A 21,765-nucleotide genomic window follows, 5' to 3' on the forward strand; every position below is an offset into this window, starting at 1 on the left:
CTGCTGCCTGAGGCAAAAATTCAAAAAGCGCCCCCCCCCCCCCCAATACCAAATTCTTAATCTAACCCCTTCCCTCTTAACATTATGTATATCACTACAGAACATACAGGGTAATACAGCGCCCCATACCTCTTAATCCACTGACTGTCTCCTTTGATGTAGATGTTCTCTTTCCTCATCTCCTCATTTCAGATCTTCAGACCAGACCACCATTTTTCAGCCATTTCTTGTCTTTGCAGTTTGCAAAAAAAAATCTTAGTTTACTACTTTTCCATCATCCTCCCATCTTCTGGACAAATCATCCTACCACCCCAATACTGTGCCGCTGTGCTCCCCAATATTATACTGCAGAAACAGATAAACCCCCTGATGATACTAGTACCATGCAGATAGTGCCCTTCAATAATTATTGGCCTGCAGTGTCCTAAAATAACTTCGCCCAGCAAATAGTGTCCCTGACACTAATACTGTAAACATAACGTACCCCAAAAATAATTGTGGTAAGCTGATACCGTGCCAAGGTGCCCCCACAGTAATAGTGCTCCCAAAAGTCCCCCCAATAGAAATAATTCTCTGCTAGAGCACACATGGTAGTAATAGTGCTCCTACAGTGCCCCCAACATGTCCTCACTGTGCTCCAGAAGTAATAATGTTCCCATAGTGCTCATACTAGTAATCATGTTCCCCGTAGACCCGCAGTAGTAATATTGGCCACCTTTATTCCCCTCATTAGTAATAATTCTCCTTATAATGTGACAGTACAAAAAAATGCCCCCTTATAATGTGTGCCAGTGCAAAAAATACCCTCTTTTAATGCCTCCAGTTGAGCTAATGTCCCCATAGTGCCCCCATAATGTGTCAGTATAAAATACCCCTATATAGTGCCCACAGTAAATGCCCCCATAGTGCTCCGCTCCCCCCTTCCTCCTAGTGCCCCCATAATGTACCAGTATGAAATGCCCCATATATACAGCCCCAGTAGATGCCCTCAGTGTCCCTCATTATTTGAAAGTATAAAATACCCCTTTTTAATTCCCCCCGTAGATGACCCCATCGTACTCCTCTCCCCCTTCCCCATAGTACCCACCATAATGCTCCTATACAGAGCCCCCCATATAAAATACCCCTTCTTTGTGGCCTTAGTAGATGCCCCCATAGTGCCCCCCAATAATGTGCCTATCAGAGGAACCGGAAGGAAGATGCCTATCTCCTGCCTCGCAGCACCCATCTGTATAGCTGTCCTGAGGACAGCAATACAGATCACTATGGAGATGATCGCTTCCACAATGGAAGCGCTCATCTCCCTGTGCTCTGCCGCCACCCCCCACTTGTCACAAGGGCCACGTTGCCTAATTGGCGTAGCGGCCCTGGTTGTAAGCCTCATTTAATTGGGTTTGCATTGGTGTCAAAACCCCAGCATTGTCATCTCTGGAATTACAATTCAACAAATGTATGTACAAGACAAAAAAGATCCTGAGACTTCTGCAAACAAAACTATTGCTGAGTTGGAAAAAAGTGACTGCAGAAATGTCCTAAAAAAACCTACAACAACAGCCCGAGGGAAGAGGAATATTGCAGAGTTTGTTATTCCTTTATCAGCGATGACTGTTCTGGGATCTCTGTCTGCCTGGAATAAAATCTGCATTGCAGTATCTTTACTCACATGACTGTATGTTTGCTGCTCTGTCGGAACACAACAAGATTCCAAATTCATTCTGCTAAAATATGAGCAATTGATTTATGGTAAGGGATGGTCCCAGAATACATTTCAAGTATTGTCGAAGAGCTGCTATACATTATTAAGTGCATGTGTATGAGACAGGGAAATTTGTCAATTCATTATAAGTACAGAGCTGTGGAATATGTTGCCTTTATGTATACTAATAGGAAAACATGTGTGCTGTGAGGGCCTTATATAGTGGGACTTTTGGTACAGAAGGTCTACAAGATGACCCAATATGAATAGCTAGACAACTTCAGCTTCCTCTTTTGTGGTCTACAAATGAACAGCCTAATGCAACTTCATTCTATCAAAATCTGCCATTCAACTCCTCTACTCCTCTCTTCTTAAAGGGGTTGGCCCACCCCCTTACTTGGCAGGACCTGTAAAGGGAAGCTGCTGCTGGCTCCCCTCTACTTTTCCTCCAGGCGTGCGATGCTTCGGTAGGCACCTTTGCAGTAAACATCTGGTTGGACATCACCACAGCCAATAACTAGCTGCAGTGCAGACTGGATCCCTTTATGTCATGACATATGGCCACATGGTGCAAGGGGATCAAACTGGATGTTTACAGAGAGGGAACCCAGCGGAGGTCCAGCCAAGCAACCCCCCCCCCCCCTACATTTGTGCACAACCAATTTGAAGAAACCCTGGAAACAAAAGAATCATTCTGGTTTCTCACCTATTTTAGCAATAAAATTAAGTCTAAGGCTTATACTAGACATCCAGATAAAGAAGGCAAGGCGATTGTCGAGAAGGAAGCAATCGCTTGCTCGTCAGTGAAGGAGACTACTGATATTACATGCAGTGATCTCCTCCACAGTATGAGGAGGATCGGTCGCTAATGCAATTGCTCGTCCTCATACTGCTTCATTGTTTGCCGGCAGCAGAGCGTGAATACACAATATGATCTGCTGCCGGCAAACAATGTTTTTTAAACCTGCTGAAAGATTCCAATTGCCCGATAAACAAGCATTTGCTTGTTCATCGGGTAATCAGCGGCAGTATAATACACTGCCAGATCATCTCTAAGGAATTCCTATGAATGCTTGTTAGCAATGATCTGCACAATTATCTGTGTGTCTAATATAAGAACTGAAAACTAAGTAAATATAGCAAAGTCTTAGGTGTGGGGACGTAGACTGCATGGTCTGAGGGATTATTGACTCTTCTCACACTCCACAGTTTTGTTTTTCCCCCAAATCCTGTTGTTCTACAGACAAGTTTAGTGATGTCATTTGGTTTCTTCATCCTGTAAATCTAGGACAAACTTTTGGAGCCAGCCAGGCTGAATGAAGGAGTTTTAAAAGCAGTTGTCAACGACAGCTATAAAACTAATTACCTAGGACTGACTGCGGCAAAGCATTTCAACTTCTTGATAGAGGCAGCAAGTCTGGAGCAGTGGAGACTTAATTCTAGATTTGCACAATGTTCCAGCTTCAACCAGGTAGTCATTTATGGGAAAACCTATTGATGACCCATGGCTTTCCCATCAGCCACACCCAATGTTTGTTTCAATCTGTGAGAGATAATTGAGTTTAGAAGAGATTACAGGCTGTCATGAAGTGATGAAGCTACAGGCTCAGATAATGGGGGCCTCAGATTTGTTGTTGACTGAGGAGGATGAAATTGTGCAATTAGATATGTTGAGGTTTAACGAATAATGATCAATGAAAACGTAACTACATTTTTGAAATACCAAATAAGGGTACTTTCACATTAGCGTTTTTCTTTTCCGGCATAGAGTTCCGTCACAGGGGATCTATACCGGAAAAGAACTGATCAGACATATCCTCATGCATTCTGAATCTGTTCAGGATGCATCAGGATGTCTTCAGTTCAGTCATTTTGACTGATCAGGCAAAAGACTTGCCTGACTGCCGGATCCGCATTTTTTTCCATAGGAATGTATTAGTGCCGGATCCGGCATTTAAAATACCGGAATGCCGGATCCGTCCTTCCGGTCTGCGCATGCGCAGACCTTTAAAAATGAGAAAAAAAATAAATACCGGATCCGTTTTGCCTGATGACACCGGAAAAACGGATCCGGTATTGCAATGCATTTTTCTGACTGATCAGGCATTTTTCAGACTGATCAGTCTGATCAGGCAGGCAGTTCAGGCAACGGAACTGCCTGCCGGAATCAAACAACGCAAGTGTGAAAGTACCCTAACACATCGATCATTAATATGTTGGGATGAAGCAATCTATACCGGCCATCTTTATTTTTTCAATGATTTATTACATAAACAAATTTCCTTGGATTATATTTAAAAGTTTTTTCTTGGATTATAATATTGATAACCTATCAACTGGTGATCAATAGCAGATCTGCAGAGATGCTGGAACTAGAACCAGGCACCGGTGCAGCACCGTACACCATGTAGTGGCTGTGTCTGGTGTTCTTCTGGTGCCTGCTTGTGGTGCACAGTGACTCCTTCAAACCAGGAGTCGGACCTTATTGATCTGATATAAAAGACCTATTCTAAGCATAGATCATCAATATTGCAGTCCAGTAAAATCCTTTGAAGGATTATATTACATTACAAAAACTATAGCAGATATACTGACTGTCCTAAAGGTTGTCCATACATAATTCTTTGGCCCAGGGCACTACCGGGATGCCCAGAAGCATCGCACATAGTCAAAAGTGGGAGATCTGGACACTGGAGACACATTTCACCTTGCATAGTTAACTGTGTAATTATAGGACTAGCTCGGTTGAATGTAATGATATAATACCTTTCACTTAGAGATCCGTTGCTACATTTTGGATATAAAATACTTTAAATATATATGCAAATGAGCAGTTAAGTGCTTCAAAGGAGGGCCCAAGCTACTCCATGTACTCTTGATCCTCCTGCTTCCTCTGACTGCCCCTCCCTGTCCGTCTTGATTGACAGGACGAGGTGAGATGATTATGCAGAAACCTGGCCCTGTTAATCAGTAAGGAGAGGGAAGGGCTGACAGAGGCCCACCCTCCGTGCACTTTAAGGGAACCTGTCACCATGAAAATGCAATGTAAGCTACAGACAGCATGTTATAGAGCAGGAGGAGCTAAATACATTGATATAGTCTTATGGGAAAATATTCAGCATAACTTGTATTTTATTCATTAAAATTTCTGCTCGTTCTGGGCTTTGAAGTCAAGGAGACGGTTCAATCAGCTACCTCTGTATGCACCGTCATAGAGGGATAGCTCAAACACCATGTTCAATGTGACAGGTTCCCTTTAACTGCTCCTTTAACAGTGAATTTCCTGAAGATAGATTCCCTTTATTAACCTATGCTTGGGAATTAGGATGCACCTTTAATGTTTGATTGGTAGTGGTTGGACTCTTGTGCCTCATGATCAGCAGAAGAAGAGCCTTGCAGCTGTATCTGGTAGTAGACCTGATTTAGTTGAATGGGACTGATCTGCAATGCCAAGAACAGCTGCGTACATAGACAGTGCTAAGTGCTGCACGAAAAGGGCCACGGCGAGACAACAAGAGCTTCATTTCTCTGCTCAATGGAGGTCCTGGAGGATGGATCTCCACCAATCACATATAGATGGTACATCCTGGGGAAAGAACATCAATTTTATAGAAGAAAATCACTTTAAGGCCTATTAAGAGAAGGAGAAGGCCCATCTTCTGCTAGTGGATTCTATATATCTTAAAAACAATGGTAACAATGGGTCATAATTGGTTCATATCTGAATAACTTTAAAGCTAAAAGAAGAGAACCTAAGGGGGAAATTCAACATTCCCCTATGCCTCTTTTTGGCATAGAAAAGTCACAAATTCACCTGATTTGTGTCTTTTCAGAAACTAGCGTAACTAATGACTGAAATCTATTGGCACCCCCGAGCTGCCATAGATTTAACCCCTTAAGGACCCTGGGACTTTCCATTTTTGCGTTTTCATTTTTCACTGCCTTCCCATAGTCCTAACATTTTTTATTTTTCATTCATATAGCCTTATGAGGGCTTATTTTTTGCGGGACAAGTTGTACTTTCTAATGGCACCATTTACGGTTGCATACCATGTAGTAGTGAGCGGGGAAAAAAAATCCAAATGGGGTACAATTGGGAAAAAACACAATTCTGATAAAGGTTCGTTTTTACACTGTACACTATGCGGTAAAATTGACCTGTTATCTTAATTCTCCAGGTCAGTACGGTTCCAACGATACCACAAATTTTTCTTGCGTTTTAATACTGAAACCTTGAGGTTCATAACAATATTCTGACCCCTATAAATTTTTTGTAGCTATGTGTACGGGGCTGTGTGAGGGCAAATTGTTTGCGGGATGATCTGTTCTTTTCAGTGATACCAATTTTAAGTGTGTGCGACTTTTTGATCACTTTTTCTGAAAAAATTATTGGGTAGTTGAAGTTTGTCGTATGCAATTAATATTGTTAGAATTTATTGTTACGGGCATTTTCACACACGGCGATGCCCATGATGTTTCTTTTTTTTATTGGTTAAGTATTTTTAAAGAAGGGGGGGGGGGTGATTTGAACTTTTTTTAAACTTTTTTTTAAGTCACCTTGGGTAATCATTTGATTGCCCATAGTATGCAATGATGGCTAAATAGCCATCATTGAAGACTTCATTTGCACTATATCAATAGTAATATATACATCTAATATATGATATATACATCTAATTGACTCTGAAGCCTGCTTGAGGTTTTGGTCAATTAGCGCAAGATAACAGATTCCCCGATCTCAGCCGGGGAAAGCTGTTACCGGACCGGAAGCGCGAGACTGCGCAAATGCCGTGGTCACATTTGACCACGGCATCTGAAGGGTAAGATGTATGCGATTAGCCTTATGGCTGATCGCATACATGTGCCGCGTTTCTCTGCTATTTAAAATAGCAGAAACCCTGTGGCTAAGGCGCCCGCTACACGTGCCAGCGGGTGCCATGTTTAGGGATCGGACCCATGACGTACAGCTACGTCATGGGTCCTTAAAGGGTTAATTCTAGTGAACGGTGAGCTGTAGTAGGCAGTTAATTTATGCTGAGACCTATGCCCTGTCATAAATTACATGCCTTCTCTGACAGCACAGGCCCTATCAAGGGTCAATGTCTTTATTCATCTAACTTTAATCTATTGCTATAAATGAGTTATTATACTATGTAATAAATATAATCTACTGTTTGCTTTCAGTTTCTTCTTTCAATAATGATAAGATAGCAACAAGAGAGCACAACAAAGAAATACAATCTCGACAGAATACGGTTTAATCTCATCAAACCAATAAAACAGGCATTAACTGCAGTTTATAATTGTACTAATGACATTACATGATAAAAGTTAGCCTTTCTCTTGATGAAAGCAAGAACGTGTACAGATGCTGGATACATGCCGACTGCAGTGATTCACATAATGCTAACTTACTTTCCCATGATTTAAACTACATAATAGGATTTAAGAAAAAACATAATACACTGGATAAGGGTTTGCAATAAGAGTCTAGATTTAACTCTTTAAGTACCATTAAAGAAATAATGGTGTGAGTACTTTAGGATAGACATAATTGTGTAACTGTTGGGGAGTTGATACATGAGGCCCTCACGATTAGCAGCTCAATCAGGTGAACTTAAAGGGGTTGTCTCACTTCAGCAAATAGCATTTATTATGAGGAAGTTCATACAAGCCAATTACTAATGTATTGTTATTATACATATTGCTTACTTTGCTGTCTGGATTCACTTGGTGGTCTTGCTTGCACACTTTAGGGAACCCCCTAAAATCTGCAGCCGGCAAGCGTTGATTTTTAAGCATGCTTAAAAATCTGAATTGCCTGATGAATGAGTGTTTGCTCGATCATCGGGCAATCGGCGGCAGTATTACACTGCAAGATTATCAGTAACAATAGTTTATGCGAACGCTTGTTAGCCAATATGGGCCAAAACCTAAGCCAGTGTAATACAGCCTTTAGATGTACAGCATCAGAGTCTGGAAGATATTTCCACAGTAAGTGCAAAACAACAACCACTTTGCTGCTCTGTAGTTTTCTGTTCCTTAGATTAAAAAAGCAGGAGGGCACCTAGTGTTGGACCTATGTTTTATATTATATAAAACTCTATAATTGTATTCAACATTTTAATTTTTTCTATACTCTTTTCTATCCTGTTTCTGGACATTACTTTTGGTATATTACATGTCTTTTAGTGTTTAGCGCAAACACGAATTTTAATCGCGAATATCTCCATTTAGAGAATATTTAGAATATAGTGCTATATATTCGTGAATAGTGTTGAATATTCTAATCGAGAATTTATCACATTGTCAATTTTTGCAATCAAGTAAACAATGACTGGAGATCACAAACTCTTGCATTTGCAAATTTATGGCGAATATTCGCAAATTCAAATATTGCCTATTAGTGTTGGGCAAGCATGCTCCGCCGAACACCGCTATGATCAGCTGAATATCGCGTGTACTCAAGTCAGTGTATTTACATCTAATTTAGGCCTCTATTTCTGAAAAGTTTCTTGCAGGATTCAAACTCACAACCTTCTACATTATAGCCAACAATGTTAACCACTACACTATAAAAAAGACTTCTGCTGTTACTAGTAGTAAGTATTTATATACAGCAGAAGTCTCATATTTATTTATTTATTTTTTAAAAGCAACTGGCCATGCAGCTGTATACTGTAGTGGTTAACATTAATGTAGAAGGTTGTGAGTTTGAATCCCGTCAGAAACTTTTCAGAAATAGAGGCTAAATAAAATGTATATATATATATTTTTTTTTATGTGTAATTACAAAAAAAAAAAAAGAAAAAAAAATATACAGGGAGTGCAGAATTATTAGGCAAGTTGTATTTTTGAGGATTAATTTTATTATTGAACAACAACCATGTTCTCAATGAACCCAAAAAACTCATTAATATCAAAGCTGAATATTTTTGGAAGTAGTTTTTAGTTTGTTTTTAGTTTTAGCTATTTTAGGGGGATATCTGTGTGTGCAGGTGACTATTACTGTGCATAATTATTAGGCAACTTAACAAAAAACAAATATATACCCATTTCAATTATTTATTTTTACCAGTGAAACCAATATAACATCTCAACATTCACAAATATACATTTCTGACATTCAAAAACAAAACAAAAACAAATCAGTGACCAATATAGCCACCTTTCTTTGCAAGGACACTCAAAAGCCTGCCATCCATGGATTCTGTCAGTGTTTTGATCTGTTCACCATCAACATTGCGTGCAGCAGCAACCACAGCCTCCCAGACACTGTTCAGAGAGGTGTACTGTTTTCCCTCCTTGTAAATCTCACATTTGATGATGGACCACAGGTTCTCAATGGGGTTCAGATCAGGTGAACAAGGAGGCCATGTCATTAGATTTTCTTCTTTTATACCCTTTCTTGCCAGCCACGCTGTGGAGTACTTGGACGCGTGTGATGGAGCATTGTCCTGCATGAAAATCATGTTTTTCTTGAAGGATGCAGACTTCTTCCTGTACCACTGCTTGAAGAAGGTGTCTTCCAGAAACTGGCAGTAGGACTGGGAGTTGAGCTTGACTCCATCCTCAACCCGAAAAGGCCCCACAAGCTCATCTTTGATGATACCAGCCCAAACCAGTACTCCACCTCCACCTTGCTGGCGTCTGAGTCGGACTGGAGCTCTCTGCCCTTTACCAATCCAGCCACGGGCCCATCCATCTGGCCCATCAAGACTCACTCTCATTTCATCAGTCCATAAAACCTTAGAAGAATCAGTCTTGAGATATTTCTTGGCCCAGTCTTGACGTTTCAGCTTGTGTGTCTTGTTCAGTGGTGGTCGTCTTTCAGCCTTTCTTACCTTGGCCATGTCTCTGAGTATTGCACACCTTGTGCTTTTGGGCACTCCAGTGATGTTGCAGCTCTGAAATATGGCCAAACTGGTGGCAAGTGGCATCTTGGCAGCTGCACGCTTGACTTTTCTCAGTTCATGGGCAGTTATTTTGCGCCTTGGTTTTTCCACACGCTTCTTGCGACCCTGTTGACTATTTTGAATGAAACGCTTGATTGTTCGATGATCACGCTTAAGAAGCTTTGCAATTTTAAGAGTGCTGCATCCCTCTGCAAGATATCTCACTATTTTTGACTTTTCTGAGCCTGTCAAGTCCTTCTTTTGACCCATTTTGCCAAAGAAAAGGAAGTTGCCTAATAATTATGCACACCTAATATAGGGTGTTGATGTCATTAGACCACACCCCTTCTCATTACAGAGATGCACATCACCTAATATGCTTAATTGGTAGTAGGCTTTCGAGCCTATACAGCTTGGAGTAAGACAACATGCATAAAGAGGATGATGTGGTCAAAAAACTCATTTGCCTAATAATTCTGCACGCAGTGTATATATTCCTACTTCAGATATATATGATTGCATAATATGTGGGAAACGACTTTCTTTTCCGGCATAGAGTTCCGTCACAGGGGCTCTATACCAGAAAAGAACTGATCAGGCATATCCCCATGCATTTGAATGGAGAGTAATCCGTTCAGGATGCATCAGGATGTCTTCAGTTTAGTCATTTTGACTGATCAGGCAAAAGATAAAACCGTACACCATGCTACGGTTTTATCTCCGGCGAAACAAACTGAATACTTGCCTGAATGCCGGATCCGGCATTTTTCCCCATAGGAATGTATAAGTGCCGGATCCGGCATTCAAAATACCGGAATGCCGGATCCGTCCTGCGCAGACCGGTAAGAATGTGAAAAAAGGTACAAGACGCATCCGTCTGTCTGCATGACAAGCGGAGAGACGGATCTGTTCTTGCAATGCATTTGTGAGACGGATCCTCATCCGGATGCGTCTCACAAATGCTTTCAGTCACATCCAGATCGGCGGAACTGCTTGCCGGATCAGACTGCCGCAAGTGTGAAAGTAGCCTACTTCTGATGGTTTAGCCATAATATATTTACATATATTATAATATATTATATATTCTAAATATATAATAATATATGTAAATATATTATGGCTAAAAACTTATATATATGTTTAAATTAAATTTAGCCTCTATTTCTGAAAAGTTTCTGACGGGATTCGAACATTACAACCCAGAATGTTATCCACTACAACTATAGAGCTGCATGGCCAATTACAAAAAATAAATAAAAATATGAGACTTCTGCTGTAAAGGAATTATTACTACTAGTAACAGCAGAAGTCTAAAAAAAAAAATTTTTTTATTTTTTTTTGTAACTGGCCATGCAGCTGTATAGTGTAGTGGTTAACATTCTTGGCTGTAATGTAGAAGGTTGTGAGTTCAAATCCTGCCAGAAACTTTTCAGAAATAGAGGCTAAATTAGATTTAAATACACTGGGGTGTCCCCAAGCACTGACTCCATATATGGACATAGCTATATATATATGGAGTTAGAGCAGGGACCCCTAAGCCAAACTAGAGTCCCAACACCCTCCCCTCTTCAGAGCAGGGGGTGCCTGGTTTAATGCTCGGGTTCTCCCATTAACTTCCATTGTGCTCGGGTGTTCTGTAGAGCACCCGAGCATCAGGAAGTGTTCTACTCGAGCACACAATCACTTCTTGTCACGGCTGTATGTGAGCAACAAGAGCATGCACAGAAAATAGAGCTACTGACCGGACCCAAACTAGGGAGGATAAAGGGTGACCCCTGTCAGACCCTCAAAAGCTCTCCCTATGCTGCTAAGCCAATGCCCAGATCCAAATGGTGGAAGGAGGCATGCCCGCGTACCTAAGACTGATGACCACTGTAACCCCTACAATAGTGGAAGGGGCACGGCCACCGGTGCCCTGCTCAGTATATGGAGGGAACCGTGGTCGCCTCGGATCCAGTCAGAAAACACACAGATACACAGCAATGTCTGCACACTTAGCTGAAGGGCTGCAGCCGCAGTGAAGACGGATCCAAAGACAGGCTGGCAATATCCAGAGTACTTGCTGCAGCAGAACACAGGTCCAGTGAAAGGATAGCATACAAGGGAAGATACTCAAGCAAGAGCTACAACCCAAATGAGAAATATAATCCACACCTACAATAGGAGGAGGGGGAATATAAAGGCAGGGAAATGAAACGGAGGAGAAACAGCTGGGAGGAAGGAAACCGAAAACTCCTCCCAGCTCTAGTAGTGACATCATCACAGGGGTGGAGAAACAGAGCTGTGAGAACGTCCCAAAGCTCTGGTAGTGACAGTACCCCCCCCTCTACGGGTGGACTCCGGACACCCAAGACCCACCTTCTCAGGATGAGCCCTATGAAATGCCCTGATGAGGCGAGTGGCTTTAATGTCCGACACCGGAACCCACATCCTCTCCTCAGGACCATAACCCTTCCAATGAACGAGGTACTGGAGAGAACTGCGGACAATGCGAGGTTCTGGAAACCTCAAACTCCAGATTGCCATCAACCAAAATCGGAGGAGGAGGCAAAGAGGAGGGTACCGTGGGCTGGACATATGGTTTTAAGAGAGATCTGTGAAATACATTATGTATCTTCCAAACCCGTGGAAGATCAAGACGGAAGGCAACAGGATTGATGACTGACAAGATTTTATAAGGCCCAATAAACTTGGGACCCAATTTCCAGGAGGGAACCTTCAGTTTAATATTTCTTGTAGACAACCACACCAGATTACCCACACTCAGGTCCGGACCAGGCACACGTCTCTTATCAGCCACACGCTTATACTTCTCACTCATCTTTCTAAGATTACTCTGAATCTTTTGCCAAATGGTAGACAAAGACGAGGAAAATCTCTCCTCCTCAGGCAAACCAGAAAGAGCCCCTCCCGAGAATGTCCCAAACTGCGGATGGAACCCATATGCACCAAAGAATGGCGACTTATCAGAAGATTCCTGACGGCGGTTGTTCAGAGCAAACTCAGCAAGAGGGAGAAATGAACACCAATCCTCCTGGTTCTCTGCCACGAAAGAGCGCAAATATGTCTCCAGATTCTGATTGAGGCGCTCAGTCTGACCATTCGACTGCGGGTGAAAAGCAGAAGAGAAGGACAGCCGAACCCCCAGGGGAGAACAGAAAGCCTTCCAGAACCTGGACACAAACTGCGTGCCTCTATCGGAAACAATATCAGAGGGAATGCCATGCAATTTAACAATATGGTCGACAAAAGCTTGCACCAACGTTTTAGCATTGGGTAAACCAGGGAAAGGTACGAAATGAGCCATCTTGCTAAAACGGTCCACCACCACCAGGATCACCGACTTCCCTGAGGAACGAGGAAGATCCGTGATAAAGTCCATTGACAGGTGTGTCCAAGGACGGGAAGGCATGGGTAACGGGAGAAGGGAACCTGAAGGCCGTGAACGAGGGACCTTAGCGCGAGCGCACGTCTCACAAGCAGCCACAAAACCCTCCACCGACTTACGAAGAGCCGGCCACCAAAATCTCCGAGCAATGAGATCTACCGTGGCTCTACTCCCGGGGTGACCAGCAAGAACAGTATCATGATGCTCCTTGAGGAGTTTGTGACGTAGCTCAGGAGGCACAAACAACTTCCCAGAAGGACAACGGGCAGGTGCCTCAGTCTAGGCAGCCTGGACCTCGGCCTCCAAATCCGAATATAGAGCAGAAACAACTACCCCCTCCGCCAAAATGGGATACGGGTCCTCAGAGTTTCCTCCTCCCGGAAAACAGCGAGAGAGAGCATCAGCCTTCACATTTTTGATCCCAGGGCGGAATGTGACGACAAAATTGAATCTGGAGAAGAACAGAGACCATCTGGCCTGTCTCGGATTCATACGCCTGGCCGACTCCAAGTATGCCAGATTCTTATGGTCGGTAAAAACGGTGATAGGGTGCCTGGCCCCCTCCAACCAATGGCGCCATTCCTCGAAAGCCAACTTGATGGCCAACAACTCCCTATCTCCCACATCATAGTTTTTCTCTGCCCGGGAGAGTTTTTTAGAGAAAAAGGCACAGGGTCGCCATTTGGCAGGAGAAGGGCCCTGGGACAAAACCGCACCCACACCCACCTCGGAAGCATCCACCTCAACAATAAAAGGTAAGGAAACATCGGGATGCACCAAGACGGGAGCAGATGCAAAACTCTCTTTAATCTTAGAAAAAGCTGCAAGCGCCTCCTCCGACCAAGAGAAAAAATCCGCCCCCTTTTTTGTCATGTCAGTGAGGGGTTTGACCACAGAGGAATAATTCAAAATGAACTTTCTGTAATAGTTTGCAAAACCCAAAAAGCTCATCAATGCCTTCTGATTCTCAGGAAGCTCCCACTCAAGTACAGCACGGACCTTCTCCGGATCCATGCGAAAACCAGAAGCAGAGAGGAGAAAACCCAGAAATTGAATCTCTGATACCATAAAAACACATTTCTCCAGCTTGGCGTACAATTTATTTTCCCGCAGAATCTGCAGAACCTGAAAAAGGTGATCCTGATGGGTCTGAACATCAGGGGAAAAAATCTAAATATCATCAAGATACACCAATACAAATTTCCCCATTAAATGGTAGAAAATACTGTTAACAAAATGCTGAAAGACGGCCGGAGCATTCATCAGGCCGAAAGGCATAACGAGATTCTCGAAATGCCCGTTAGGGGTATTAAAGGCCGTTTTCCATTCATCCCCCTCTCTGACCCTGACCAGGTTGTACGCGCCTCTCAAATCCAATTTGGAAAAAACCTTGGCCCCAACAATTTGGTTGAAGAGGTCCGGGATCAGAGGAAGGGGATAGGGATCGCGAATCGTGATACGGTTCAGCTCCCTAAAATCTAGGCAAGGTCTCAGAGAGCCATCTTTTTTTTAACAAAAAAAAACCCAGCGGCAACAGGTGATTTTGAGGGACGAATATGCCCCTTATCGAGACTCTCGGAGATATAGGTTTGCATTGCGATTCTTTCCGGTTGTGAGAGATTATGACAGAACTGACTCCGGAGTGCAGCATCATTCCAACCTGAATCAGCTGCCCATCTCCGAAATTCAGAACAATAAAGCTCCGCAGACAGTTTGCTCTGGCATAAAAAACGTAAGTTAGATTCGGCCAGAGCAACACGATCCGGGTCATCATATATCTGCCCCAGGGCCACAAAAAATTCTTCCACGGATCGAAGGGAGGGATCCCCTGATGGCAGCGAAAAAAGCCCAAGTCTGAGCATTACCCCTGAGCAGGGAGATGACAATCCTCACCCTCTGCTCCTGATTACCAGAGGAATGTGGACACAAGCAAAAATGGAGTTTGCATGCCTCTCTGAAGCGAACAAAACTCTCACTGCCCCCGGAGAACGTTTCCGGAAGTGAGACCTTTGGCTCGCAACAGACTCCATGGGCCGGAGCAGAGCCCAATGCTTGAAGCTGAGTCATAGATTGACGGAGATCCGCTACCTCCAAAGAAAGACCCTGCATGCGGTCAACCAGGCCAGAAAGCGGATCCATGTCAAAAAAGACGGTTTTGGTGGATTATAATGTCACGGCTGTATGTGAGCAACAAGAGCATGCACAGAAAATAGAGCTACTGACCGGACCCAAACTAGGGAGGATAAAGGGTGACCCCTGTCAGACCCTCAAAAGCTCTCCCTATGCTGCTAAGCCCATGCCCGGATCCAAATGGTGGAAGGAGGCATGCCCGCGTACCTAAGACTGATGACCACTGTAACCCCTACAATAGTGGAAGGGGCACGGCCACCGGTGCCCTGCTCAGTATATGGAGGGAACCGTGGTCGCCTCGGATCCAGTCAGAAAACACACAGATACACAGCAATGTCTGCACACTTAGCTGAAGGGCTGCAGCCGCAGTGAAGACGGATCCAAAGACAGGCTGGCAATATCCGGAGTACTTGCTGCAGCAGAACACAGGTCCAGTGAAAGGATAGCATACAAGGGAAGATACTCAAGCAAGAGCTACAACCCAAATGAGAAATATAATCCACACCTACAATAGGAGGAGGGGGAATATAAAGGCAGGGAAATCAAACGGAGGAGAAACAGCTGGGAGGAAGGAAACAGAAAACTCCTCCCAGCTCTAGTAGTGACATCATCACAGGGGTGGAGAAACAGAGCTGTGAGAACGTCCCAAAGCTCTGGTAGTGACACTTCTGTGCTTGAACAACACTAATGTGTTTTCTACGGGCATTATATATTTTTTTTAAAACGTGCCTTAGCAGGTGTTTATGCTAGGAGTAACTAGATAAAATCTTAGGAGATTTATTACAGTCTCAGAAGAGCTCAAGTTTCAAATGCGTATCTTAGATTTTGCAAAACCAAATTCCTGTAATTATCTTACAACCCTGGGTTTTTCATGAAGACAGTGATTCAGTGTTTATTGTGCAAGACCTACTGAAAATATTTTTGGTTGGGAACAAAATGAGAAAAACGGATAAATGGAATGTATTTATGATTTGAGAGGACATCAGATGATCCTTGAGGACATCAGATAACCATAACCGTGTCACATTTTCTACTATGGGGTGCACACATACTACAATTATGATGTAGTCCCATCAACAGTGAGTAGAAACAATATTAGAATTTAATCGTTTTTCCGCACCCAAACCCAGTTTGAAATATCTTCAGAACTTCAGACCAATACTTGGGAACAAAGGATGTGGATGTAGGTGATAATTCTGTATCTCCACACTGATGTGGAGATGCAATGTTATTATTCACAGTAGATGTATATGCAGGTAGTATACATTAATTTACATAACCAGTCTCCTGGTACCACTTCTTGGTCTGTACAGATCACTTTTCAGCAGTCATCTTATTATCATCACAGGCAGGTTTACAATTAAAGATATTACCTATATATCGCTTATATATATATATAACACAGAATGCACCATTCACAATAGCTCAGGCATGATGGCTTCCCCTATAATCATGTTCAAGAAATAGAATACAAATTCTACAACCAGAAAATAAAAACAGAAAAAAAAATGATATGTGTTGCTATCTGGTTTTAACTAGCAGATAAAATTATAGGTGACACATTTCCTTTAACTATGAAGTAAATGGCACATTATTGGCAATCCTTAGTGGAAATGAGGCAACACTAGCCTTTAATCACTAAACGTCTACATACCTTATAATGGTGCATAAAGATGACAAATTAACTTTACATCTGGTACACAATTTATTTATTTTTTTAAACTCTTTGCCTAAGGGGTGAACACATGTAATATGTCTTATTAGTGGCCTAGCCCATAGATGTGACTAAGGTTTGAGCTGATCAACTGTTGAGGATATATAACAGAATGCAGAAAGAAATACATATATAACCTGCATCTATGATTTTATGGTGCTCAGGTCCTTAGTATGGCCACTGATGGAGGGGCTCGTGACCAGACCTGTACATTGATTAATACTGCACACAGACTGGGGAACTAGCACGTGCACTTTTCATGTGTGAATTTAATGAATGGAGGCCGCTGCTGGATGGGTGCTCCACCATGCTGCACATATATGAGTAGGGGTGCATTTGGGACTTAAAGTGGCATTGAAAAAAAAAACTAAAATTGGGTGGTTACAAGTGACAGCAGGCGGGGCAACACAAGTGGGTGGGGGCAGCAATACCATGGTGCAAAAAACTAAATACAGTCCCAGCAGAACCAAATACCACAGTGCAGCACAAAATTCAGCCCCAGAAGCTGTCATATTCTTTCTCCTTCTACAGATGCCTCCTTAAAATATGGAGCAGGAGACTTAGGAGATGAGATGTGGGCCACAGCAACAAGCCAGCTCTGCCTTCAGCATACTGCCTGGACTTCCCCTAGTAATAACCCTTATAGTGCCCAAGTAATATGCTCCCCAAGTAGTCAAGGAAAGAAGAAATAAATAAAATACCTGAGTGCTGTTCCAAGCCTCTGTCACAGCATGTGGTCTGAGACACCTATGTCGCTGCTTCATATATAGAGATGGCCTTGCGGTTCAGCACATGGACACACCCCCAACCCTATAACAGTACCCGATCTGGCAGCCATTTTACTTTTTGTGTTTTGCCAGTGTAGGGAGAGGTTGCATTTTGGAGCAGGGACGGGCTGTTAGGAACTTAGGGACACCAAATGCTAGCTAATAGGTCCACAAAAGTCCTTTTAAGGACTGGTAATGTTGTCCTATTGATAGGTGTAATACACAGAGGGGTGTGATATACTTATAATATACTTTCTAACATAGAAAGTATATTATAGTGCATTTGTATGCTTCCAGAAAATACTGATTGAGGGCTGCGATCTATCATCTTCCACAAAAAAGAGGTTTTCCATATACCTGCGTCCACAAAGTACAGATTGCGGGTTTTGATATACCTGCTTCAACTAACAACTGATTGAGGCCTGCCATATATCAGCTTCCACAAAATAGTGATTGAGGTTTTCCATATACCTGCATCCACAAAATTACTGCTTGAGGGTGATATACCTGCTTCAACTAACAACAGTTTTAGGCCTGCCATATATCAGCTTCCACAAAATAGTGATTGAGGTTTTCCATATACCTGCATCCACAAAATTACTGCTTGAGGGTGATATACCAGCTTCAACTAACAACTGTTTGAGGCCTTCCATATATCAGCTTCAACAAAATAATGATTAAGGTTTTTCATATACCTGCGTCCACAAAATTACTGCTTGAGGGTGATATACCTGCTTCAAGTAACAACTGATTGAGGCCTGCCATATATCAGCTTCCACAAAATAGTGATTGAGGTTTTCCATATACCAGCGTCCACAAAATTACTGCTTGAGGGTGATATATCTGCTTCAACTAACAACTGATTGAGGCCTGCCATATATCAGCTTCCACAAATACTGCTCTTCTCTAGGGACTTTGGCACAGGGTCATTTTGAAAATGACAGGCAGAGGAAGAGGCAGGCCATTCCGCAGGGGTGGTAGATGTCGGGCATGTGCACCAGGCCGAAGTCTAAGTGGGAATTTGGAGATGGTGCGTGCAATTACGTCAGAGGACGCACCAGAGTTAGTTGAGTGGCTCACTCAGCCTTCCGCTTCAGCACCCTCCTCATCCTCTGTATCTGCACCCTCTTCACTCTCTGCTGTGTGCACCCCCAAAGACACCACCACCACCACCATAGCTACTCCACTTGAGTCAGAGGAATTATTTTCCCATCCATTCCCAGACCTTACCAATGCGCAGCCATTCTTGGCATTGGATGACGAAGAGGAGGTAGCAACGGCCTCCACCCAGCGGTCTGACATCAGTACTCAGATCAGCACAAGGAGGGTGGTCCCCGCTGTTGCTGCCTACTCCGAGATCTCTAATGGCAGTGTTGGTGAAGGGGACGATGATGACATGTCAATGGACGTCATGTGGGTGCCAACAAAAGAGGAAGAGGAGGGGAGTTCCGAGGGAGAGACGGAAGAAGCAGAGAAGGAGGAGAAGGAGGAGAAGCAGGCAGAACACGCAGTGCACAGGAGGCAAAAAGCAGACTGCAAATGTATCTGGAGCGAGCCATCCACCATGCACGGTCAAATCTGGCGCTCCCAGGATGCCAGCACATGGCTCTGCAGTGTGGGCTTTTTTTAACGTGTCAGCTGCTGACAATAGTGTTGCCATCTGCAGCCTGTGCTGTCAACTCATAAGTCGCGGTAAGCCCAACACTCAACTAGGGACAACCGCCCTAAGAAGGCACCTGGCCTCCCATCACCGAGCCCAGTGGGAGAAACGACGTCAGAACCCACAAAGTCACACTCCCGGCGCTCCACGTCCTGCCTCTTCTCTTTCTCCTCTCTCCTCCCATTTGTCCTCCACTCCACCTTCCACTGTCCAGTAGTCGTGTTCATCTTGCACAAGGCAGGCCTAAATGTTCGAGCAAAAAAAATGATGACGCCGGATAATCCTCTTGTCCAATGGCTGACCACTGGCTTGTCGGAACTGCTAGCCCCCCAACTACTGCCATATAAATTGGTGGACTCGGAGGCCTTTAAAAAATTTTTGGCCATTGGCACACCGCAATGGAAGGTCCCCATAAGGAAATATTTCTCCCAGAGGGGCATCCCGAAGCTCTATGGCCACGTTCACACAGTGTCAGTGCCAAGATACATCTAACCACAGACACGTGGTCTAGCAAACACAGGTAGGGAAGGTACATAACTTTTACTGCCCACTAGGTGAACCTTCTGACGGCCGTCAAGCATGTAACCCGTGGCACCCATGTGAATTTGGTGTTATCGCCATGGATTGCATGCAGGCCTGCCTCTTCTTCTCCTCTTCCTCCTACTCCATCCTCCATCTCCTCCTCGGCTGACTCCTCCTTTTCCACTGCTACCGCCTCTTCCGCTGCACCCCCCAAGCTCCCCAGAACCTATTCGATGTGCCAGGTGAGACGTTGCCATGTTGTGCTGTGGCTATTGTGCCTAGAAGCCAAGAGCCACACCGGTCCTGCACTGCTTTCAGCTCTGTGATCACAGGCCAATCAGTGGCTAACCCTGCTAAATTTGACAGTTGGTAAAGTGGTGTGCGACAATTGTGCCAATCTGCTGAGCGTGCTGAAACAGGGCAAAATGACACACGTGCCGTGCATGGCACACGTCCTGAACTTAGTTGTGCAGCGATTCGTTGCCAAATACCCCGGGGTCCAGGACGTCTTGCGGCCATGGCTCGCCTTGCTGACATTCAGCGGCGACACCACTTGCCCATCAGACGTCTGATTTGTGACTGCCCAACGCGCTGGAACTCCACCTTGTACTTGCTTGATAGGCTTCTCCAGCAGAAACGTGCCGTTAACGACTACCTGTACGAACTCTGTGGCAGGACAGGTTCTGGGGAGCTTGGCTTCTTTTCACCACGCCAGTGGCTGCTCATGCGCGATGCATGCAGACTGCTGCGGCCATTTGATCAGTTCACCAAACTGGTCAGTCGCAGCCAGGGCGCCATTAGTGACATCGTACCTTACGCCTTTTTTCTGGAGCGTGCATTGCGTTGTGTCATTGATCAAGCTGTCGAGGAGCAAGAGCTAAAAGATGAGGAAATCGCAATGCTGAATGAATTCCCAGGGGGGGCTACTCCATCTGAGACAAGTCAGCAGGAGTCTGAAGAGGAGTCAGAGGAGGATGGCAGCAGGGGGTATCGTGACCAATAAGAGCACTCGCCTAGCTCACGGCATGGATCTCGGAGGAATTCAACACCTGTGATGACCACGTGTAATTTAATTTCCTTATGCCAGTCCACACATATTCGCCACCACCCAGAACAAAGAATGGTCCTTGCCTTATGTATATACAGCAGCATAAAAGGCCTTTTATGTCAGGTGAATGCCTAATTTTTGGGGCCTGTACTGGCGGACAGTTAAATTTTTATCCTGTGACCGCCTAATGTACCTCCAGCCACAGAATCCAAAGTTCTTTGCTGTCAGGTGAATGCCTATTGCCTCATTTCTGGGGCCTATACTTGCTGACAGTTACATTTTTATACTGTGACCACCTAATGTACCTCCAGCCACAGAATCCAAAGTTCTTTGCTGTCAGGTGAATGCCTATTGGTTTTTTTTGGGGCCCCTACTGGCCGACAGTTACATTTTTATCCTGTGACCGCCTAATTTACCTCCAGCCACAGAATCCAAAATTCTCTGCTGTCAGGTGAATGCCTATTGGCTATTTTTTGGGGCCTATACTGGCCGACAGTTAAATTTTTATCCTGTGACCGCCTAATGTACCTCCAGCCACAGAATCCAGAATTCTTTGCTGTCAGATGAATGCCTATTGGCTAATTTTTGGGGCCTTTTCTGGCCGACAGTTACATTCTTTATCTCAAGCCAAATAATCACACCCCGTCTCACTCCTCTGCCTCTCATTATGGTGGCGTATGAACCGCATTTACCATAAGGACCTTCTAATGTCACAGGGTCATGTGACTGGGCCCCCCACCCTGTACTGTGCCCCTCACCCCGTACTTTGCCCTTTTATACCCTGCATTGTGCTCTCTTACCACACCCTGTGCAGTGCGCCTGGTCATTCCTTGTACTGTGCCCTCTTATACCCTTTTATCCCCTCACGGTATGGCGGTGTTATCCTGTCACTGTACAGAGGTGTTATCTGGTCAATGTATGGTGGTGGTATCCAATAACTGGATT

This window comes from Bufo bufo, chromosome 6, assembly GCF_905171765.1.
Source record: "Bufo bufo chromosome 6, aBufBuf1.1, whole genome shotgun sequence".
Lineage (NCBI taxonomy): Eukaryota > Metazoa > Chordata > Amphibia > Anura > Bufonidae > Bufo > Bufo bufo.